The 25,285-nt window shown below is 38.1% G+C and overlaps 1 long non-coding RNA gene across 2 annotated transcripts; it reads right to left on the reverse strand.

Annotated features, from left to right (window-relative positions):
* Window positions 1-5,478: 5,478 nt before the first annotated feature.
* On the reverse strand, window positions 5,479-12,470 carry LOC116423733. 2 transcript variants are annotated; one of them, XR_004234243.1, is made up of 3 exons: window positions 12,419-12,444; window positions 9,699-10,146; window positions 5,479-6,098 (listed from the first exon to the last, which is right to left on the reverse strand). It is a non-coding gene; the product is annotated as an uncharacterized LOC116423733 (long non-coding RNA). The 2 variants fall into 2 exon arrangements; XR_004234244.1 differs by having other exon boundaries at window positions 5,770-6,098; window positions 9,699-9,796; window positions 12,419-12,470.
* Between the last annotated feature and the right edge of the window lie 12,815 nt (window positions 12,471-25,285).

Raw genomic sequence — 25,285 nt, forward strand, 5'->3', positions numbered from 1 at the left:
AGGAACAATGAATATGTTCATGAGACTACAAATATTCTAGTTTGTCAAAATGGTAGATTCCATGAAGGTGAAACAACTCTAGGGAAATAAGAAGAATCTAGACCTACAAATTCCAGGAAAAGGAGGCTGTATCTCATTTAATAAGCTATCAAAGGTTTGGAGGGAAGTGAAGGGATGTGATCCCAAAAATAGACATGAAGAAGATTAATACATAGAATTGTACAACATAGAATAAAAGGAGGAAAATATATGTGAGATATATGAGAAATTATGTTCATGTGTTGGTAATAGAGCAAGCACTGTAGATTAGAAATAAGGGAGGAATCAGAGATGTAGTAGGATGAGATCGGTAGTCATGCAAGCTGATCATATATCTGGATATTCACATATAGCAGAAGCAAAGTGAAAGGAGTAGATGGCACTTTGAGATTGGAATAAAAAAGAACTGAGTTCAAATCCAGTCTCCGTTACTTCACTAACCATATGACTCTGGACAACTCATCCACCTCCATGTACTTTGGCAAAATTTTTGGAACCAATCTACCATAGCTGGTCAGCAGCTAACTGACACACAAGGGCCTAGCACACAAGACATGCTTACTAAGTGCTTGCAGATTGTTCCATTAGATCAAAATAATATAATTTTAGAAGAGTAAGGATTTATAAAAGAGGGGCAATGTAGATCAAACTCATGAGGTTTAGGTCACTATATTTTTCTTAATCATCTGTTATTTCTCAGAGCCTCTGGGGGAAAAAAAAAACAATTTAACTTGCAGAGACAAATCCCATTTGTTAAATGCATTTCCATCTATTTTCCTTAGAATTAGGTGTTCAGGGATTTTTTTCCCAAAATTCATAGAAAATACCATCTTTATTGAGTCATATACACCTGTATTTTACAATGGTAAACAAGACTATGGACACCAGACATATAAAGCCTTACATCTGCATAGCTATTTTTCCTTTGCCAGCATGGAGATAGGAGTATTTCCTGCACAGAATCCAAATAGAAGAGAGCTTCTCGAGTGAGGTTCTCTAGATATTTCTGTTTGCACTAATATTTTTCTGAATGTTTTAATTCTTTCAGCACTATGGGATTTCCTCTGTGACACCCATCATCCTTTAAAATATCATAGTAGCCATCCATACAGGAAAAATAAAATGGATGAATAATTCATGTTTTCCAGATAGTGACACAAAATTAGGTGGGCACTTATTAAGCCAATCCATCTACTGATAGATGTACCCTCTTATCTTGGATTGGCAGTCTAGTTGGACGATGATCCCAGAATCAAATAGGAAGAATTTGGAATCGACTTTATTAACATCAATATTTTCCTGGTAATGCTGTTTGTCTAAAAATCATGGGAATATTGTGGTCTCAGAAAAATCATAATTGCAGGTAATTGCTAAATGTAAGAAAGGAGGTTAGAAGACTTATCTTCACTATAATGAGTTGCACAGGAGATGTGGGAGAATGTCATAGATTTAAACTGAAAGGGACCTTTGAGGAAATCTGGTCACTTGTGAAAAAGCCCAGAGAGGTCAAGCTGCTAAAAGATATCACTGAGAACATTGCAAACAAGAAAAGTTTGGGAGGAGAGGGTACAAATGAATGATGACCTGCACTGGATGAAACTATGGATATAAGGAAGTACTTCCATTCGTGAGCCCACTTGATTTTTCCAACTAGAGTTAGTAAGGACTGTTAGTTTCCTTGTACAAATAGGAAAACATATTTCAAAATTGACTCCCACTGAAATATCCTAGCTCTCTTCGAAAATTTCATGGTGAGATTCAGACCTAATCAGGCTCACTCAGGATGAGAATTAGAAATGAATCCTGAACACAAAAGAATTTTTTAAAAACTCCAATATGTTGGTACTTCATCATAGAACTCTTCAAAAGTAAGACACATATCTTATTTGATGAAATGTTGCCAGAGGCTAAATCCTGTCTGGTACCCATGAAACTAAAGATAGAACTTAAGCTCTCTGAAAGAAGTGACAATCTCATGTTTGTTTTTGTATCCCTAGCACCTGGTATAGCACCTGTATTTGGCTGGAACTTAATAGATACTAGATCAATGAATTGAACTGATCAATTAATGGCATTTCATTCTCTAACTCAAAATCCTTCTTTTTGCCGGTTCAGTAACTAAAGAAAGACAATGAGAAAATTCAACTTTCATGCAGGAATCCTGATTTGTCCTACTTTCACATCAATTTTGTGTGTTAAAGCAAACATTTTCTCTTTTTAACACTGATATTTTTTCCATTTACAGAAACCCCAAATAGGTGTTTATCTAAAATAAGATATTGGCAGTTCAAATGTAAATGTGTGTAAACAGAGATAAAAGCAGAGGTTTGATTTAAGGTATCAACCTGTGGCAACCAGATATCAATGGAGATAAGAGTGAGACAGTAGTTAAGTGGGACAGCTAAGTGGTGAAGTGGATAGAGAAGTGAACCTGGAGTCAAGAAGACCTGAATTCAAACTCAGCCTTACTACCTATGTGACTCTGGGCAAGTCATTTTACCTCTGTCTGCTTCACATTCTTCAAGTGTAAAACAAAGGTATTAATAGTTCCTACCTCAAAAAGTTGTTGTAAATATCAAATAAGATAATATAAAGCACTGAGCACAGTGTTCATGGCATAGTAGGCATTTGATAAATGCTTGTTATTCACATGAAGAGGCACAAAAGACTTATTACTGTAGAAAGAAAGAAGGGAGGGGATGAGCATAGTTTGAACCTTAATCTCATTGGATTTGGCTCAAAGAGGGGACACATTTTGCTGGGCATAGAAATTTATCTTACACTATAGGGAAGTAAAAAGGGAAAATGGGGGGAAAGGGAAGAAGGAAGGCTAATAGAAGGGAGGTCAGAAATAGAAACAGGGTAAGAAAAGGGGGAGACTGATAGCAGGGCAGATTGAAAGAAGTGGGGATCAGAGGCAAAACACTGATGAGGATGGAAAGGATTGAAGAAGAAAGAAAAATATAACTGGGGAAAATAAAATGGAAGGAAATACAGAATTAGTCATCATTACTGTGAATGTAAATGGCATGAATTCTCCCACAAAACAGAAACAAATAACAGAATGGATTAAAAGTCAGAATTCTATAAATGCTTGCTTGCTACCCTTTTTTGGTGGGGGTGGAAATGTGTCTGACAATAAATCAGATTCATTAGATAAGCAGATAACAAATCAGATTTCATCAGATTCCAAAATCTGATGGAAATATAAAACAATTGTAAAGGAAGACAACCTTAAAACACAATAACCATGGACAATTCAATGACTAATCATGACTTCAAAAGAATGATGATAATCATGTTTACCACCTCTTAGGAAAGAGGTGGTAGACTAGGAATTCAGAATGAGATACACAGTTTGAAATATATCTAAGACATAGGCCTGTTTTGTGTGACTATGTATTTGTAAGAAAGGAAATATTTATCCTTTGTGGGGGTGAAGGAATGGGATAAGAATGTATTGGAGAGTGAGGAGAAACTGGTGATAGTTGGTCCCAAAAAATGAAGACAAAAAATAAAAAAAAGCATTGTTGTTAGTCATTTTTCAGGTATGTCCTATTCTTTGTGACCCCATTTGGGTTTTCTCAAAAAAGAATACCATTTCCTTCTTCATCTCATTTTACAGATGAGGAAACTGATACAAACAGGTTTAAGTGATTTACTGAGAGTCACACAGTTAATAATTGTCTGAGGCCAAACTGAACTAAGGTCTTCCTGACTCCAGTTCCAACACTCTATCCACCACACCACTAACTGCCCCATGGTTATTACTACCATGTTTAACTCACTATAGTGAGGGCAGGGGGAGAAGCTGTGCATGAAAGACTCAACATTTCCATTATTTTTATATGAAAATGTTCATGTTTGATGTTTATCAAGTTCACAATAAAAATGATATTATTAAAAAGCATGAAACAGCATCTATAGAAATTGGCATATTGAATGGAAATCCCAAAATGGAAGATTTTAGTAAGTTTCCTAGAAGAAAGAAGAGAAGTATCTAGACAAAACTGTTTGGCTTGCCACCATAGACAGCAACATCCTCTATGGAAAAGTAGAGTTGTTCATATTGTTTTCCCAAGCATAAAAATATCCAAAGGATGCTCTGTTAATCCCCAATATTGTCCATGGAGGACAAAATGAAGCTTAAAGAAACGTATGGTTTGTATTACATAAAAGTTAATTAAGAAAAATATGTTAAGAGGCTAGGAAAGGCTAAACAATCCAACATTTTTCAGAGCACATGTTTTTCATTAAACTCAATTCAACAATCTTTCATTATTTGTCCCCCATCAGAATTCTCTCCTTCATCCTCTCTGCCTTCTATCTTCTTTCAGGTCCCAACTAAAAAGCCACCTTCTATAGGAAATCTTTTCTGATCTCTCTTAATGCTAGTGCTTTCTCCCTATTATCTCCATTTTGTATTTTTTATAAATACACATATATGCTGTATGTACATATATCTTATTTGTATCTAGTTGTTTGTATGTCACCTCTTCCTGTAGACTGTGAGTTCCTTAAGAGCAGGAACTGGCTTTTATCTTTCTTTGCATTTCAAGCCATCATTTAGCAATGTCTGACAGATAACAGGTGCTTTATAAATTCTCAGGGTAGCTAGGTGGCAGAATAATAGAGTGCTAGGGCTGAAACTCAGAAGATTCATCTTCCTGAATTCAAATCTCAGACCCTTCCTAGCTATATGACTCTGGGTGAGTCACTTTGCCTTGTTTGCCTCAGCTCCCTCATCTGTAGGATGATCTAGAGAAGGAAATAGCAAACGAGTTCCTTTGTCCAAAAAAAAAAAAAAAAAACTCCACATGGAGTCACAAAGAGTCAAAGGACTGATACAACTGAAGAACAAATAATACATTTTCATTGACTGAACTTCACTACTATATTTGGTGCTCTATGATAGGGCACAGAGACTATGAGGATAGATTTAACACAAATCCTTTTCTGAAGGAAATTATACTTTAGTGAAAAAGAATAAGCATAGGATAATTGTGATAAAAGAGAGAATGAGATAAGAGCAAAAGAGGCATCCATGCAAAATGTCCTGAGAAATTTAATAGAAATTTTTTAAAAAATGATTTACTACATTAACAAAAAGAGACAACAAACTTCAAAACAAACCCATTTATACAAAGTAAATTCGGAGAAAAAACATTTGTCTGTTGATTATTAGTAGGAAAAAATGATGTCTGGTGGATGGGAATTTTAAATCTACCTCATATGGTTGTTATGAAGAAAATACTTTGTGAATCTTAGTGCCGTACAAAATATTATTATCAAATTAGTCATCATAATTAGAGTATTAGATATTTAAATATTAATGATAATAAATCCCTCTACCTTTTTATTCAGTCTGATAAATGAGACATCAAAATTGAAATTGTTAATAAATGTATTATTGAATATTAGTATTGTTGTTTGGGGAAGAACATGTAATTTAGAAACATCTAATTTTATTGGTATAGAAAACTCACTTTGACCAATGAAGATTAGCAACTAGTCTGTATTTTATAGGTGGGTCATAGGGAGCATTGAGAGGGAACGTGAGTCCCCTAGACTCACAGGGGTAGGAGACAATGAACACAGGTATTCCTAATTCTAAGGCCAGCTCACAATACCACCTCTTATGACTGCTGTTGGCATTGATCAAAGGGGTGATGTTCTGTAGCTATGACCAACACTTTGCTCCCAGCTAAGCCAGACACTCCCAGCATTGAAGGGAGGGGAACAATAAAAAAAATTAAAATACACACTTTTATTGCTCTTGAAATCTATGACTTAATAGACCAAAAGAGAAATGTGTTTGTACTTTGGTGGTCCGGTTTGAAATACGATTTATTTTTCAGTCACTTATATGCCATTATCATCATTTCAAAGAAAGAGACATCACAGAAAGGCCAGAAAGGTGGGAGGAAGGGGGGACAAGAAGAGACAACGTAAAAGTCTATACACAACATTTGAGGGAGGACATTGAAAAGCCAGAGAGGAGAGAGGACCTTAAGGTAATGTAAAATGAAGATCCAGTGAAGGGACAGGTGATGTTGAATCTGAAGAAGAAAAGAGACACAATGGTAGTCATCAGTATCATCATTATCATCATCATCATCATCATCATCATCATGCCTATTATCATTATTATTATTATAAAAAAGTCACATTATAAGGTATATATACATTCAAGGGCTGTTGCACAGAAAACAGATTAATCTTGTTCTGCTAGAAGGCACAGTGCATAGATAGATGTTGAAAGAAGAAGTTTTGAGCTCAACAAAAAGGAAAACTGCCTCATGGGGAAAAAAACAACTTCCTTTCTTCCTGAAAGTTAGCTGGCACAGTAGATAGAAAGCTGGGTGTGAAGGCAGGAGGAGCCGAGTTCATATTGAGACTCAGAATCTATTGACCATGTGACCCTAGGCAAGCCACTTAAGCTCTGCTTGCCTCAGTTTCCTCAATTATAAAAGGAGATAACAGCATCAGTCTTACAGGATTGTGACAAGAAACAAATAATATTTGCAAAGCATTTAGCATGCTGTCTGATACACAATAGGTACATATAAATGTTTATTGCCCTCTCCTCTAACAATTAGAACAGGAGCAATGGGTCCTCCTATATTGGTAACCTTCAAGTCACTGATTGAGTGTGTTCAAAAGAATATTCTTATTCAGGTAAAATACTGAAAAGATGGTCTCTGACGTCCCTTCCCTTTGAGATTCTATAACTCTCTGAAATTCAAATTCAAGAACATGGGTGCTTCTTCTTTCTCCCATTGGCACAGTGGAAAAATCATTTTTCTTAGAATCAGAAAACCTAAGTTTTCAAACTCCAAGGTCCAGCCTATTAGGTGTATGACCACAGACATATGACCTCATCTTCTTCATCTGTAAAATGGGTATGCTTCCTACATATATATTTTAATCACCATCATTTATGTAACAACACTTACTATGTGCCATGTACTATGTTTGACCCTCATCTGACCCTCACAACAACCCCAGGGGAGTAGTGTCATTATCTTTATTTTGTCTTTGAGGAAACTGAGGTAAACCAAGCTGAAATGATTTACCCCAGCTCACATGGTTAATAAGTGTCTGCAATGGGATTTGAACTCAGATTTACAGAATGTTGGACTCAAGATTGAAAATGAGTCCTGCCTTTTGGGGGCGTGACCAATGTGGGAATTTGTTTTGCCTGACTATGCATATTTATTATAAGGATTTTGGTTTTCATTTTTCAAAGGGAGAAGGAACATAAGGAAGAGAAAATAAATGTTGATTGAAAATGCAAAATTACATTTAGTTAAAATGCAGATACTCTTAACCGTAGCACCTTCTTTCTTAGATTGCTATGAGACTCAAATGGTTAAGGTACGCAAAGGATTTTGCGGACCTCAAAATGTTTAATGATAAACATCAACTATAACAATAACAGGTAATTTTCATGTAGCATTTCAAGATTAGCCAAGCCCTTTCCACACCTAGGGCCTCATTGGATCCTAACAACATTTTAACAATCATTAATCTCATTCCTCGATGTCTTTCAAAAGGTTGCATTTCAAACTGTTTGCATTTTTGTTTATCTTCCCGGGTTATTTCTACCTTCTGAATCCAATTCTTCCTGTGCAACAAGAGAACTGTTAGGTTCTGTACACATATATTGGATCCAGGATATACTATAACATATTTAACATGTATAGGACTGCTTGCCATCTGGGGGAGGGGGGAGAGAGGGAGGGGAAAAGTCGGAACAGAAGTAACTGCAAGGGATAATGTTGTAAAAAATTACCCAGGCATGGGCTCTGTCAATAAAAAGTTATAATTTTAAAAAACCCAAAAAACAAAAGGCTGCATTTTTACTCTCTTCCCCAAGACGCCACATTCTGGTCTCCATCCCCAAGAATTTATTATTATTATATTAGTATTATTATATATTATTATAATTATTATTATAAGCTCTGCCGTGTGCCGAGCACTGTGCCAGGGGTTGGAGACGCAAAGCCAAAAGAGAAACGTTTGCTGTCCTCGAGGAGCTTCCATTCCATCAAAGGGTAGCGTCTCTTTACACATTCTCCACGCCTGTCTCACTGAAACTCGCACTGGGAAGTCTCTGGAGTGAAATGCTGTGTGTCCACGAAGGGAGAGCCAGCCATGTGCCTCGTCCGTGTTCCTTCCTGTTTATGCGGTCGGTTTACATATTATTAAACCACCCATCTGATCTGTGATGGCAGTCCAACTGACACCGCCTGACCCAGGTTGACAATCTGGATAGAAATCGTAGGGCCGGCTGTTCAATGACTGTGACTTTAACAGCACTGCTTTGGGCCCGGAATCAATTCTCTCTGTTTACAGACCATTTCACAGCCCTTTGCCTGCAACATCACTTGTGTCAGTCCCATAAATACTTTGGTGTATATAATGCTTGAATTAGCATAATGGCTCAGGCTCAGGGCTTGCAGCACCAAGAAGGACATGTCAACATGTTCTCTTCACTTAAGCAATTAAGAGCCATTAGGCTGCTTCCCTGGAAATATCGTCAAGGTTAAAGACAATCCCAGATACCCCCTCTAACCTTTTTATTCTAAGTCTAATAAATGAGGCATAGAAATTGAAATGTTAGTAAACAGTCCGACTTGCCGGCTCTTTCTGTATCATGTTTAATCAGAGCTTTCATCCACTGTGGGCGATGCTAAGGGGTTCAGAGAGGTTCTTGGGAAATTCAACCTCTGAGTGCAGAGGACTGAGCCCCCAGGTTCGACTTCAAAGTCCGCATGAACACCATTTTCCTCAGGGAAAATTTCTCTTCTTGGTTGTAAGAGTCTCCCATGAAATGGGGATGACTAGGACCTGCCTCCCAGGGCCATTGGGAAGGTCATTGAGTTAATGGAGATAAAGTATTTCACAAACCTCACAATATGAGGCTATTATTATTATCATTATTGTGATATAGTTTGAGAAAGAGACCATATGGAATAATGGAGGAAGGGAACAGGTACAACTGCAGATTCTGACACATTGTGTGGATATGACCTTGAGTGAGATATTTAACCTCTTAGACAATTCTCCAAAACTATACGTTGGTGAAAAGGTACCAGATTGCATTGTTTTCTTAAAAAAAAAAAATTCCCCAGCAGGAGCTCCTATTGATAAAATCATGAGTCCATTCAATAAAGTCTATGTGAGAATGCCCCAGTCTGTCAACCGCTAGGGGTATGGATAGAAGTGCTCTCTTCTACTAAGGAGTCCCAGATTTGGGGTTTATATAAATAAGGGGAGTCTGTTCTAGACAGCCTAGATTGTAAAGGAAGGGGTCATCTTTTTCATCTTTAGTTCCTCATGCTCCCAATCCCCTTAAAGAAAGTCACTTCATTTATCATTTTAAAAAAAATCATTTGCCTCCTGTTTAAAGTCTATTACAAAATGGAGTAGAAAGTCACTCAATGGACAATATAAATCAGATTGAGGACAGTTATTTATTTTGATCAAATAGAAGAAAGATCTAAAACACAAAAGACTCATAATCATGAATTGAAAAAGACTTAAAACATGAGAAAGTCACTCATAACTGTTATTATATTATCCCAAGAGGTTGAGATTAAACATTAAAATACATAGCATTTTGTAGAATTATTGAATAGACATTTAACCTTTACCTTGTCTTTGCAAAGCACAAAGAACTCCTCCATCGTCCAGATTTCTTAGCAAGCCAGGTTATAGCTGGGACTCATCTTCACAGGAGTGATTGTTATCTCTGAAAAGGATATTAATGCAGAAAACTCTTTCTCTTCTTACTAGTCAACTCCAATTGAAGCATCGATGAGTTCCTGACTTATAAAATTCATAAAGTTGTTCCAAGGCTAGAAAGTTCATCTTGTAATTCCTACTCAGTCATCTCAAACACAAGACTTTCTGCTTCCTCATGGGATGTCCAAGAAAGAGTTTGTAGAGTTTCAACACATTCAACAGATGGAAATATAGCAATCCATGTGATGGAGGCATTCCTTTGTGATCTATTGAATGGCCCTCTCTTCTTAGCTCTATGTCTCTTCCTCTATGACAAAGCTTCCTCCCCCTGGTGCCATCATGGAAATCAAAGGTTTGCTGTATCAATCAAAAATCCTTGAGCATAAAAATCATCTCCTAGGAAGAAGCCAGCAGAGGCCCAGCTCCATACATAGTGTGTGGAGTGAATTCAATATTCATTACGTTTATATTGTCTAGGAAGAAAGCTGTGCATTTTCAAGTTCTCCTAAGAGGACCTTCCAGTTGTGATCTAGTTTTCATTGTTACACACAACGAATTTTATTAAGTTCTTCATGCCATCCACATCCAGGGAGAGAACTATGAAAACTGAATGTGGATTGAAGCATACTATTTTCACCTTTTTTATTTGCTTATTTTTTCTGTCTCGTGTTTTTTCCTTTTGTTCTCATTTTTCTTTTCCAATATGACTAATATGGAAATATGTTTTAAATGATTATACATATGTCATCTATATTAAATTACTTGTTCTCCCCGGGAGGGAAGAAGGAAGGAGAAAATATTTGGAAAAATATTTTAATATTTTTAAAATTTTAATATTTTAAAATTTTGGAACTCAAAATCTTACAAAAATGATGTTGAAAACGATCTTTTGTATGTAATTGGAAAAGTAAAATATTGAAATTTTTTAAAAAGTGAAAAAAGAAGCATCCCTTGTAACAGTTCATCCTCACAGCTAAAATTCTTAAGTTTGCAAAAGGCTTTACATCCAATTTCATTTCTTTTGATCTTCACAACAACCTTGGGAAGTAAGTGATATTATTACCATCTTACAGAGAAAGAAACAGAGGTAGCTAAAGGTACAATGATTCACTCAGGATCACACAAATAATGAGTTTCTGAGTTCAGATATGAAATCAGGCCTTTAAAAAAAAGAAGAAGAAGAAAGGAAATCTGGTCTCCCTGACTCCACATCTAGCATTCTCTCTAGTGTGCCACCTCAGCAGCCCAGGTGTCATTAAGACAAAGCAAGTCAACACACTGGCCACATCTGAGAGTATTCCACCATTTCTCTCTTGACCTCTCTAGTAAAGAAGGATATTTCACCATCGGTTCTTGAATGTCCTAGCTGGGCACTGGGTTGAGCAAAGTTCTGGCATCTTTCACTGTTCAGAAACTCACAGCTCTGGAGCAAGAAGGGATCTCCAAGGCCATCTTTCCAACCCGTTGCCATGGAATCCATACCAGAGATGTTTGGAACCAGAGTCATATGGAGAAAAGCATCAGAGGCGAAATTTGAATTCAAGCCTCCTGACTCTAGAACCACCCATAGTGGTTCCCTTTATCTCTCTGAGGGGTTTCTTATTTTTCCATCCCTGTGTTGAGAATCCTGCCAAAGCAAGCTACAAGATGGGCCCTCCATTTTTCTCCCAGCCCTCCTTAGCTGTTAGGCACATTTTCAAGTCATATTTGGAAATCTCTCTATCATGATATTCTTTTCAACAAACTAGTAGCAGAGCAAAACAAAACTGGGGAAGGGAATGGCAGGCAATGGGCAGCTTCCAATTTTGTGCTGTCAACTCAGAATGAGCTTGTTTGGGGGTTTGGGGGGAAAGCGATGGATTGTCCGTGGGATTTCCCCCTACACTATGCTTAACTGAAATTTCAAAATAAATCCATTTTGCTCCTTCTTAAAGACATATCACAAAATGATCATGGGGTCATTTTGTTTCCCTCCTGGCTGGGCTTCGAAGACACGCCACTGTGAGATCCACTGGAATTGGAGCAGGGACAATAATAAGCAAACATTGCAGCTTGGTTTGATTTAGGCTAACTCTTGTGTAATAACTTTCCTTGAAGAGTGGGCTGAGGAACAGGTTAGAAGCCCGAGGCCACCAGCTCATCACATTCTTGTTACAAGTCGCCTGCCCTGCAGTCCCTGTACTATATATCAGAGGGCCGGCGCGGGCTCTGGGCTGATCAGGAGTGGAGCCCTCTTTCCTAGCACGACTGAGCTGCCTGAGATACACTCATGTCTCGATTTGCTTTAGAAATCTCCCATGAGCAAATGACAGACGTGGGCCCTAGAGAGGCCTGGGAATCAGGGATAGCCTGTGATCTCTTTGCCATTATCAGGAAACAAAGCATTCCCCCAAAAAGCAAACACCCCAGCGGAAAAGCAGAGGGCCACTCCTGCCGCCATTCCTGCCCCTTCTAACTCTGTCGTCACCAGCACTGCTAGGACAGCTCAGATCCAAATGATTTTTCTATATCTTTTACACACACACACACACACACACACACACACACACACACGCACACACGAAGTCCTTCTGGATTTAAGTTGGTCCTACATCCCCCAAGAACAAAACCATCCCTCATCTTTGTTTACCTCTAAGTCCAGAGCTTGATGCTGACTTGTACCAGTAGTTGTTGTTGTTGTTTAGTTTTAGTCATGTCCAACTCTTTGTGACCTCATTGGGGGTTTTCTTGGCAAAAACACTGGAGTGCCATTTCCTTTTCCAGCTCATTTTATAAAGAAACTGAGGTGAACAGGGTTAAGTGACTTGCCAGCTACGTAAGATACTCAAATATCAGATACTTTAAATATCTCACACCAGATTTGAATTCTTAACAGGTAGAAAGAAAGTGTGCACCATCATTACTCCCCTTCACATTCTCTATATTCCAGAAAAATTGGCTTTTTTGCCATTCCCAGACTTGGACATTTACTTCTTGGATCCATAGCTTCTTTCAAACACAAACTCTACTTCCTACAAGAAGCCTTTCTTGATTCCTCCAGTCTTTAGGACTCTTCTTTCCCTTCAAATCACTGTTGTATTTTCATTTTTCCTTAATCTGTAGTCATGTTATATCCTACCCCCAAATAGAATGGAAGATCCCTAACAAGTGGTATTATTTGGTACTTTCTTTTTGCAACCCAAAAACAGTGACTAGAAAACAGTAGGTGTTTAATACATGCTGACTGAACAGAATTTCTTTTGAATGAAATGAATCTGAAGCCAACAAAATTTCATCTGACTGGTTAAACGTTGTGGTATAATAAATAATTAAGTGATGGACACAGTTATTTCTTGTAAAACCCAAAGGAAATGGAAGCTACAGAGAAAGCCATCTGATTCTTGACCTTGACTTCCCTCAAGACTCAGCTTAGCTGCCACCTGCTGCCAAAGGGATTTCCCAGGCTCCTTCTTCCCTTGTAGTTCCTTCTCTTCTAAGATTCTTTCCCACCAACTCTATGAGCTCTTGTCCATACCTAGATATATGAATGCCAATTTCTCCATTAAAAGGCAAAATTTTTTGAGAAAAGAACAGGCTTGGGGATTTTTGTACCTCCAAATGTTAGCAAAGTGCTCAGCACACAGTAAGAGCTTAATAAATGTCTGTTAATTGATTCACTGAAGAATCGCCTAATAGAGAAATGATTCTAACAGCGAGACCACATCAGAAACAATGATGGAAAGATCACAGGTGATAAAAGAAATCACTATTTAAAAAATTAACCAGGATTTAATTCAGGAAATTATCAAAAAACGGACATTGAATTCCCAAGCCAAGAATGGACTTGTTTCTATCAATCAAGCCATCTACCATTTTTAAGTACCTATCATATGCAAAGCACAGAAGGAACAAAGAATAATTGAATGTACCCCCAAAGAAGCTTATATTCTTTTTTTTTTCCTGTTTGAATTTTTTTTTCTTTTTTTTTTTATTTAATAGCCTTTTATTTACAGGATATATGCATGGGTAACTTTACAGCATTAACAATTGCCAAACCTCTTGTTCCAATTTTTCACCTCTTACCCCCCCACCCCCTCCCCTAGATGGCAGGATAACCAGTAGATGTTAAATATATTAAAATATAAATTAGATACACAATAAGTATACCTGACCAAAATGTTATTTTGCTGTAGAAAAAGAATCAGACTCTGAAATATTGTACAATTAGCTTGTGAAGGAAATCAAAAATGCAGGTGGGCATAAATATAGGGATTGGGAATTCAATGTAATGGTTTTTAGTCATCTCCCAGAGTTCTTTTTCTGGGCACAGTCAGTTTCAGTTCATTACTGCTCCATTAGAAATGATTTGGTTGATCTCGTTGCTGAGGATGGCCTGATCCATCAGAACTGGTCATCATCTAGTATTGTTGTTGAAGTATATAATGATCTCCTGGTCCTGCTCATTTCACTCAGCATCAGTTCGTGTAAGTCTCTCCAGGCCTTTCTGAAATCATCCTGTTGGTCATTTCTTACAGAACAGTAATATTCCATAATTTTCATATACCACAATTTATTCAGCCATTCTCCAACTGATGGACATCCATTCAGTTTCCAGTTTTTAGCCACTACAAAAAGGGCTGCCACAAACATTCGTGCACATTCGGGTCCCTTTCCCTTCTTTATAATCTCTTTGGGATATAAGCCCAGTAGTAACACTGCTGGATCAAAGGGTATGCACAGTTTGATAACTTTTTGAGCATAGTTCCAAACTACTCTCCAAAATGGTTGGATTCGTTCACAACTCCACCAACAATGCATCAATGTCCCAGATTTCCCGCATCCCCTCCAACAATCATCATTATTTTTTCCTGTCATCTTAGCCAATCTGACAGGTGTGTAGTGGTATCTTAGAGTTGTCTTAATTTGCATTTCTCTGATTAATAATGACTTGGAGCATCTTTTCATATGACTAGAAATAGTTTCAATTTCTTCATCTGAGAATTGTCTGTTCATATCCTTTGACCATTTTTCAATTGGAGAATGGCTTGATTTTTTATAAATTAGAGTTAATTCTCTATATATTTTGGAAATGAGGCCTTTATCAGAACCTTTGACTGTAAAAATATTTTCCCAGTTTATTGCTTCCCTTCTAATCTTGTCTGCATTAGTTTTGTTTGTACAAAAACTTTTCAGTTTGGGATAATCGAAATTTTCTATTTTGTGATCAGTAATGATCTCTAGTTCTGCTTTGGTCATAAAGACCTTCCCCTTCCACAGGTCTGAGAAGCTTATATTCTAATAGAAGAGAAGACTTGTTTATAAATAGTATTTCCTTGATCCATGCAAAGTACATGGAAGGGGAGCTGAGAGGTGAAGGGACTATCAACAGGAGGAACTAAGAAAGACTTCATGAGGAAGGAGACTGCAACCTAATGAAAATACAATATGTACACATATATAAGTGTATAGAGAATAAATACAAAATAAGCAAACAATGGGTTTTAGAGAGAGGGAATGAGGATGCTAGTTGCTGGAGAACCAAGAAGACTTTTAGAAGTCTTCAAATCATCTTGAGGTCAACCAGGGATTGATTCCAACCAGGAATATACCTGCAAATCTCCTTTGGGGTAAGAAAAAAGCAAAGGAATAAACTAAAAAAGCCCAAGAAGTACCTGCGTTCATTATCAAGTTTGGGGAATGGATGCTGTTTTCAACTATGTTTTGGGTTCAAAGTAAATATTCTACAAAAGAATGGATGTGGAATAGGAAATTAACAGCCAATTCCAATTTAGAGGAGATGATTAAAAAGTATATGATCAGCAGTAAAACTGATCATTCACCACATGCAAGATTCTGGATAGTGCAGTGGATAGTGAGTTCAAATCTGACCTGAGACATTTACCGGCTATGTGACCCTGAGCATATCACTCAAACTCTATCTATTTTATTTTCCTTGTGTTCAAAATGGGGATAATAATAGTTTCTATCTCCCCAAGGTTGTTATCTGGGTCAAATAAAGCATTTTATAAACCTTAAAGCACTATATAAATGCAAGCTATTATTATTATTACTAATGATCACAATAGAGGGCTAAGTTTAAGAAGGTAAATTAGACATCACAGCTATCATGGAGATTTGGGAGAATATGACTTAAGATTGGACTAAGGTAATGGAAGGGTGTACCTATTCAAAAGGGCCAGATAAACTAAGAGAAGCATCATTGGATATAATAGGTTTACAGGTTTATACAGCACTTCAAGGTTTGCAAAGTGCTCTACATGTATTATCTCATTTGACCCAACAAGTCTGTAAGTGCCATCATCTGTAATGGGCTGAGGTTTGAGCTGATGCACTGAGGTCCCAAGTACATGAGGCTAGATAGTAATTGGGCTATACTCTATTAATATACATGATTGGATAAAGAATGGTCCCTGCCCACTCTCCGTGCAAGTCCTGATGTGTTGTATAGGAAATGACGATTTTGGTGGGTGGAGGCAGAGAGAGAGGAGGAGGACAAGCGGGGAGAGATTGGGCTGGGTTCGAGACTCCAAGCTGCTGGTTGTGTGGCTGCTGGTCCAGCTAGCTTCTTGACTCAGCTGCACACATTGCTATCGCCGATTCTCTTCCACCTGCGATCCTTCTTCACTGAGAATAAAGACTGACGATTTTCCCCTAACCTGAATTCCTGACTCCTGTTGATTTAAAAATACACGATCTTCACAATCATCCTCCCCATTTAATAGATGAGGAAACTGAGAAAGAGAAAGGTTACTGAGTGTCTTAAACCCTGGGGAGCTTCACCTTGTAGATCTATACAGTGCCTGCAGAATATTACTTGATAAGTAGTGGATTAAAACACTGAGCTGAACCTGATGAGATTTAGTTTAGTAGGAATAAATCTAAAGTCCTAGACCTGGGCTCTAAAAACCAACTTCACAATTACAAAATGAGAGAGAAAGGATAGACAGTAATTTTCTGGGAGGGGAAAAATCAATATTTGAGTAGAGTGGGGTTTTGATATAAGTCATGAGTACAACATATTAGCCCCCCCCAAAAAAAACCCTATTTAAAGACATGAAGAGAGTCTAATGTTTAAAAGAAATGAAATGAGAATCCTTTCCTTTTCCCTTCTTAGACCACATAGGGAGACACAATCAATATTGGACATCACACCTTAGGAAGGATATCGATAGACTAGAGACCACTTGGAAGAGAATGACTATGATGGTGAAGGGCCTCAACCAAAGGGAGACCTTAGGGAATTTTAAAAGTTGGAAAATATTGGATTTCCCATGGGATTTCTAGTAATGTCCCCAGAGTAATAGTGTCTGATGGCAGTCAATACCGGGGTTAGGACAAATAAGTCAGACGGAAGGAAGAAAGACTTAAGGCTATAGAAGGAACCTTCCCTCCCTTCCTCTCTCCCTCTCTCCTTTCTCCCCTCCCTCTCTCCCTTTCTTCCTTCCTTCTTCTCTCCCTCCCTCCCTTCCTTCATTCTTTCTTCTCTCCCTTCCCTCCCTCCCTCTCTTTCTCCCTTTCTCCCTTCTTCCCTTCCTTCCCCCTCCCTCCCTCCTTCCCTTTCTCCCTTGCCTCCTCCCTCCCTCCCTCTCTCCTTCCCTCTCTTTCTTTCTTTCTTTTTTTTTTTACCAAGCTGACTTTTGTAACAAATTGAACATAAATTCATAATCTGATAGGTACATGTGACCTCAAGGACCATATAGTCAGTTGAACCCAAACCTGAACAAGAATGCCTTCCACCCACCAAACATATGGTCATCCAGCCTCTGTTTGAATCTCCCCTTCCCTGACATACAGCGGCAGTACACTCGATCTGGGAATAGCTCTCATTGTCAAAAAGTCTTTCCTTGTGAAGCTTAAGTTTGCTTTTATGTAACTCTACCTTAAAATAAGCACATGGGACAGGGGGTGGAGATAATATAAATTAAGATTGGAAAGGTAGGTGGGAGCTACACTATGGAGGGCTCTAAATGCCAGGCAAAGTATTCTCCATCAACCGGTGTAGCTCACAATCCCAACATACCACAGGACAGAGGTTCCCAACCTGCAGTTATTGCAAGGAGTTGGGAAATCCATAAATAAGCAATCATACCTTCTGTGGACTGAATAATGAATGAAAAAGCATTGATTAAGCACTTCCTACGTGTCAAGAACTGTACTTATAAATGATATATCTCACAGACATATATATTACTATTTTTCAAATACATGTAGATGCTGTTATGAGTAGGAAAAGTACAAATTCATTTTAAAGTGTTCCTGGTTTCTCTGATAAAGGTCTCATTTCTAAGATATATAGAGAACTGATTTAAATTTATAATAATAAGAACCATTTCCCAATTGATAAATGGTCAAAGAATATGAACAGGCAGTTCTCAAAGGAAGAAATCTCATCATTAATAATTGAAGAAATCCAAATTAAAGCAATTCTCAGGTTCTACCTCATACCTATCAGATTGCAAAACTGACCCAAAAAAAGGAACTAACAAATGCTGGAGGGGATGTGGGAAAATTGTTGGTGGACTTGAACCGGTCTAACAATTCTAAAAACTAATTTGGAACTATTCCCAAAAAGCTATTAAACTATGGATTCCCCTTTAACCCAAATATGCCAGTACCAAACCTATACCCAAAAGAGATCAAGAAAAAGATAAAGGACCCACATATACGAAATTTATAGCCGCTCTGTTTGCAGTAGTACGGAATTAGGAACTAAGGGATGTCTCTGGTGAAGAATGATTGAATAGGTTATTTTATATGAATGGGATGGAATACTAGTATGCTGTAATAAATGATGAAGGGAATGGATTCAGAGAAGGTTGTAAAGAGTTTATGAACTGATGCAGTGACATGAGCAGAACCAGGAGAACAATTTATACAATAACAATGATATTGCAGTGGTCAACTCTGAGAGACTTAGAACCTCAGGTCACCATAGTGACCAACAACAGTTCCAGAGGATTCATAATGAAGGAGGCTGACCATCTCCTAATAAAAGGTGTGAGGGACTCAGAAGGCAGATTGAACATATTTTTAAAAAATACAAAGCCAATTCAGAATAGTTTTTTTTACTATAAATGTTTGTAAAAGGGATTTTGTTTTTCTTGCTTTCCCAGTTGAGGGAGGAGGAAGGGAAAATAGGAGAGCAAAAAGGAAAGAGGGAAAGAAAGAGATCTGACATTTATTAAGGACCACTGTGCCAGCCACTGGGCTAGGTGCATTGCAAATATGATCTTAACTGATTTTCACAACAATCCTGGGAAGCAGATACTAATAAGGTAAATCTTCGCTTGAAAAATAAAATAAATTTTTATTTAAAATATAATAGTCATGTCCCCAAATTCATGGCAGCCTTTTGTCTTTATCACAGAATTTCAGAATTGGAGGCCAACCCAGGCCTGAGAAATACATCACCATTACAGCACTCCCAACAGGAGGTCATGCAGCTTTTGTATAAAGGCAGTTAGATAGCAAATAGAGGACACAACTCACAGCCACAGAGATCTGAGTTCGGATGGAGCTTCAGAAATCTTTGAGTGCTGTCGGTCCAACCCGGCAATAACCCGATGAAAATGTAGACTGGGTACAGCTCAGCAGCTCAGCCAGAGCTCTATTGCTATCCTGGGTACATATTAACCAGGCCTGAAACAACGCCCATTGGAAGTCTTAAAACCTTAACCACCAGTTTTACTTCTAAAATTAAGTAAACTGCCAAAAGTTCTGATAGAAGTGACAATTTATATTTTTAAGTGGTACAACTGGAAATTTCCTATGGCTGTAGACAAAGGAATCCTTATCTGGATAAGTAGAAGAGCACCAATAAATTTAAGGTAGCTTATGCAAGTTAGGCACTAATGAATGTCATCTTCTGTTTTGTCATGAAAAAAGATCTTTCTCCTGCTAAAGGAGACGGATTTAGATTATGAATAGCTGTAGTGATTTGCAAAAATGGCTCCAGAGAGATAGAATGAGACTCCATATACTCAAGACACTTGAGGTTTCTGCCCTTTTTGTTGGAAATTAATTTGTCCTGTGGGTTATTGGATTCGAGCTCAGCCAATGTATATTGCTCAGTCATCACAAATTTACTTAAAATTTAGTGGCGCTCAAGTTCATTCAACAAGACAAAAGTCTACAGTTGAAAGCTTCTAAAAATCTTTTTTAAAAACTGGCTAACAGTGTAATTGAAAGTGCTAGAATCTAAGTAGATTCACACAATGTTTTGCAGGTATCAATATATGATCTTTTATTAGATTAGAAAGGGATTTTTTTTTCACTTGTTTTCCAAGAAGTCACATACAGAAGAGAATAGTGCTCTCTTGGAAGAAGCAACCCAGCCAGGATGAGGAGATTTGGTAGTGTTTGTGCTGTGTGCTTTAAAAACAAAAACAAAAAATCAAAAAAAAAAAAAAATAACCCAAAACACTAATCCTTCCATTTAGATTGAGGTGCTTTTTTTTTTTTTTAACATACAACAGTCACTCAAGCTGTTCATATGGCACTAGGGGTGTTTTTGTAAACCCCTAGACAATCATTTTCCAAGTCCATAGGGAAACTAACATCCAAGGGATTCTAATATATTTAAAACAAAGAATTTTGTGTTTAAATTCTTTATTCTTATTTGAGAAGAATTTACTGGAGGCTCCTCCTTTCCATCCTAGCAGGATGGGGTATTGATATTTATGGCTTAGAAAGACCAGAGTGAAGGCAGTTTGGCAGGGTGAGTAGTGTTTAAGAGCGGAAGCTACTCATTTCTCAAGAGCACAATGGATGGAACATAACAAACACTTAATAAACGCTTCTTCATTTACTCATTCACTCATCCAAGAGGAAAAATATTTCACTTGTCAAGTTAGTCCATGAGTGGGCAGATGCTAATGATGACACAGGCAAAGAAAGCTTTTGGACAGGGCTTGAGGGAGCAGAGAGGACAACCTTATAGGACAACAAATTTTCCTTAAAGTAATTTCTTTCCTGGAAGTCACAGCTCTCAAATCGATTAGTAATCATTTGATTTTGAATCCTGGGTTGCTTTTGTTCTTAGAAATACAGATGGATACCAAAAAACTTGCTAACTAAAATACACACACACACACACACACACACACACACACACACACACAAATATCCACAACTGGTTGCCTGTAATTAAGACCACTCAGATGGCTCATAATTAAATTAATCATTCACAGAACAGAATGTGCATCAATTGTGTACTTCTCATTCGTAGAGGTGGATTATTAGATCATAAGTCTACATTTCAATTCAACAGCTTAACACTGCAAATTAATTAAGAATTAAATCTAAAAATGATCAGACGGAACGTGACACACTTCATTAAGAAAACAAACACTATTTGAGGCCACCCAGGCCTGGGTGATTGGACGATTTCCTTTCTGAGCCATGGTTCGAGCTTTGTTCTTGGCTTTGGAGCAGGAGCCGAGCACCCCTGCGAAAGTTCAAGGCGGAAGCAGCTCTCCCTCATCCCTCTCTTTTGCTTGGGGTACGACTGCACGAAATGAGATCGAGAGAGCTAACCAAATCATGACACAATGGACTGGAAATTTTAGATTAATAAACCTCTTCCAGTGGAGAACTAAATAACTTTTACAGTTTTATCTATGGTTATTTGTTTCTTCGAAGATTTATGGGGCTCGCCACCCATCTGCATCTTCTCCCTCACTCTTCAGATTAAAGGGAGGTGATTTTCAACAGGCTTCTGACTGGCATAATCTGAAATTGCAGATGATCTCAATTTTTTAAAAAATGCTAAAAGTGAACTTGCAAGTCAAATGAGACAGGTTTTGCGCATGTCGAGTGTAAAGGCGCACAAATGCACACACACACACATACACACACAAACACATTTGCATCTCTCTAAATCAGGCAGATCTCTGGTTACCAAGCCCAGCAACCATTCCCCCTGCCTCACATCCTCCAGCTGCAATCCATAGGTGCTTAACAGGGAATTAAGACTCTTGGGGCTGTTGGGGCTTTAATTGAAGGGTGCTCAAAGTTTAGAAAATAAAGGCTAACCAGATATTCCAGCAGGCTCCTCGAACCGAGCCTTCGCCTTCGAGAGCACGATCTTCAATTGGAAGTGGCAGATCACATTTTTAGGTTTCGAGCAGCTCTGTCATTCTACATGGAATGTGCCTGCCACTTTACACGATAGCTTGAGCTGAAAGACATGTACTTGGAATCAGAGAATCAATAGAACACTTAATGGACAATTAGGAGAACAGCTGTAGAGCTGTCAGAGACCCATCTGTACCCAGCACAAGCAGGCGAGCCGGACAGGGTATGGAAAACAAAGTGTACTGCTCGGGGGCACTGGCCCCATTACAAAATCTCCCTCTCATTTCCCATTTCATGTTAATCTAGTATTCTTTTCCATTACAAATTTTAACACGTGTAGAAAATTATGGAAATTGCCGAGGCCATTTGTCAACTTATATCATGCGAATTGATCAATAAATTTCACTACTTGGTTGTTAATGTAGATAAATTTTGGCATTTCATTAAGCTCCCGTGAAAATGTGGCCACTTTTAATTTCAGCAGATGCTGTCTTTTCATTTGTAATCCATAACTACAGGGGTAAATACAACCCCATCATGAGTTAGCACCAAATATTTATAGACAACACAGCGATTCTGAAAATAGACACCAAAGAATTTTACATCGAAACAATTACTCCACGTAAAATCTGAAAGAGGTGGTGATGAACTCAAATGCAAAGCTGTGAAGCGAATTTTAATCTCCTGGCTCCACAAAAGAATTACGGATGTGTATTTTTTCCACTTATGACTCTGCTTCTGCGGATTACATCTATCTGCTCAGGAAGCTCATCTGTACATCCTTCCTTGCAAAATTATTAGAAAGGTCGAGGGAAACCATTCCCAAAATGTATTTTAAGGTTTTCATAAGCTTCCAAAGATTAAAAATACATATAACACATACACACACACACACACACACACACACATGTATTTTATATTTATTTTGATCAAATTTCTTTGAATTTTGTAGATTTTTTGATTGCTCCAAGGAGACCATTTTATTGTGATTGATTTCTTTTCATCAATGGGATAAAATGTTAAAGACATCTTGGATTTAAAACATAGCTTTGTATTTGAGGCACAGAGTAGGAAGGGGATGGGATGTCAGACAATAGAAAGCAGGACTGAACTTTCTAGGCTCCTTCTCTCTGGCCTGAGGGGCCCCCAAGATGAAATCCCACTCTTGACAGCCAGAAGCCCTATAGCCTTAACCCTCCCCAGTTCAGTTTGACATGATAAACTGCCAGAGCCATTTCGAGGGGGGGAATGGGCTGCCTCTTGGTGATTTTGCAGGTGCCTTCGGGGAAAGGGGGGATGCGAAAATCACAAGGCTGGTCGTCTTCACTGCGAAATCCACTCCCACGACCGATTCCCATCATTGTCTAAACCCAGGCCGGGGTCTCACCAGCTGCACCAGGACTGAATTTTGAGCCAGAGAGGACTGTGAACGCCGGTGTGGGCACGGCCACAGATCGCTTGCCTGTTTCCTCTCAGGCATCAAGAGGAGGAGATTGGGGAAAATCAAAGCTGAAACTCGGGTCCCATTTTTGATATTTTCCACCTTAAATGGCAGTGACTGCCAAGGCCTTTAGTATGGGCTGTTGTCCTGGCAGAGAATGACGCGGTCAGATGCGACGAGCCTCTCAATTCAGACTTGTTAGAGAAAGCAGCGTTGAGCACTGGCTAAGTGGAAAACAAATTTGTTTTCCTCCTGTTTGTTCTAGACTGGGCCTTCTTGCTGAAGTGAGCCCAATCTTCCCAACTCACAGCAAATGTTCTAACTTTGGCTCATTGTCACTTTTCAGATTTCAGTCTAATGTTTAGGCCAGTACTAAGTATAGTTGCACAAATATTTGTATATATGTATCTATTATATATGTGGGGGTATATGTGTGTGTATTTTCTAAGGCTACTGAAATGTAGAGTAGCTTTTCTCCAGATTATTGGTAGATGTTTATAAATAGTCAAATTAAACTATATGTACACACATATATTATAATATATAATATATACATACATATGTGTTTATATATGTATGTATACACCGATATATACATGCATGTGTGTATATGTATGTATATTTATATGTGTATGTATTTTAACACATATATATACATGTGTGTGCATGTGTAGGTACATTTAAATATACATCAATAAAAAAGACTGGGAAATACATCAGCAATTACATCCAATGAGAGAGACTAAGTATTATAATTATTTTCCAGTCTCTGAATGGCAAGAGCTTCTCAGAGATTATCTTCTCAGCATTCTCTGCAGAATCCCCTCATCTTTGGAGAAACTGGCATGAGGGCTGTATTATAGGACCTTACAACCTGTGATCACAGCATTACAGATTGAGAAAATGGAAGGATTGTAGTCTATTCCCATGTTACAAATGGGAAACTGAAGTCAAGAGACTTAAGCAGGAGCCCAGGATTTGCATCTAAACTCAGAAATTCAAATCCAGCATTCTTTTCATAGTAGGTTTCACCCTGCCTCTATGGTCCACTAAATGCTGAGACATTTGTTAACTGAATGAAAGACTGATTAGTCTAATATTATACTGGGGTTATGGAATATTTATGATGGTCTTTGAAATATTTTTCCACTCCAGTGTTCCTCAGGTTACTCTTCCAGATATAGCGATCGATGGAACCTGGGTTATCAAAGGCCACTCGACAAGTATAGCACCGGTTCTGGCAAACTCTGCCTAGGAGTGGCGAGGTTCCTGGGACCGGCCAGTGCCAGACTGTGTGTCAGCCAAGAGGCTCATTCCCAGCTTATCTGCAGAAGAATGGATTCCTCATCCACAGCAACTCTTTCAATGGCCTAACAAATCATTGTGCTCCTTACCAAGAAGGGGACTGAATCCTTGCAATATTCTAAGTGCTAAAAAACTCCCTTTGCCTAGGCCAGATAACTTCACTTCAGATGATGCCTTTTTTAGGTTATATCAGATTTTTACAATCTCTCTCTTTTTTTTTAGGCACTTGGGGTTAAATGATTTCTTCAGGGTCACATGGCTAGTAAATGTCGAAAGCAAGATTTGAACTTAGATTCTCTCCTGACTTCAGGGTCGATGTTCTCTATCCACTGTGCCACCTAGCAACCCCTGGGTTTATATAATAGCAAAAATATTGGAAATCCATGGGAGAAAGTGTGAATTTTAAAAAAATAAATTAAATGAGGGCTGGTTTTCCACCTCAGATCCTCACTATCACAGAGTGTATGTATGTCAGTCAATCAATAGCATTGATTAAATGCATCCAATTAGCATTGTGCTAAGTGCTAATGATACAAAAAAAGGCAAAAAACTGTTCTTACCCTCAGAAAGCTTAGATAATGATCTGGAAGAGACCTTCAACAGGAGTCACTGACCTGTAGACCATGAACATGTTTTTTTTTTTTTTTTTAACATTTGGATAGCTATATTTCTATG

Source organism: Sarcophilus harrisii, chromosome 4 (assembly GCF_902635505.1).
Source record: "Sarcophilus harrisii chromosome 4, mSarHar1.11, whole genome shotgun sequence".
Lineage (NCBI taxonomy): Eukaryota > Metazoa > Chordata > Mammalia > Dasyuromorphia > Dasyuridae > Sarcophilus > Sarcophilus harrisii.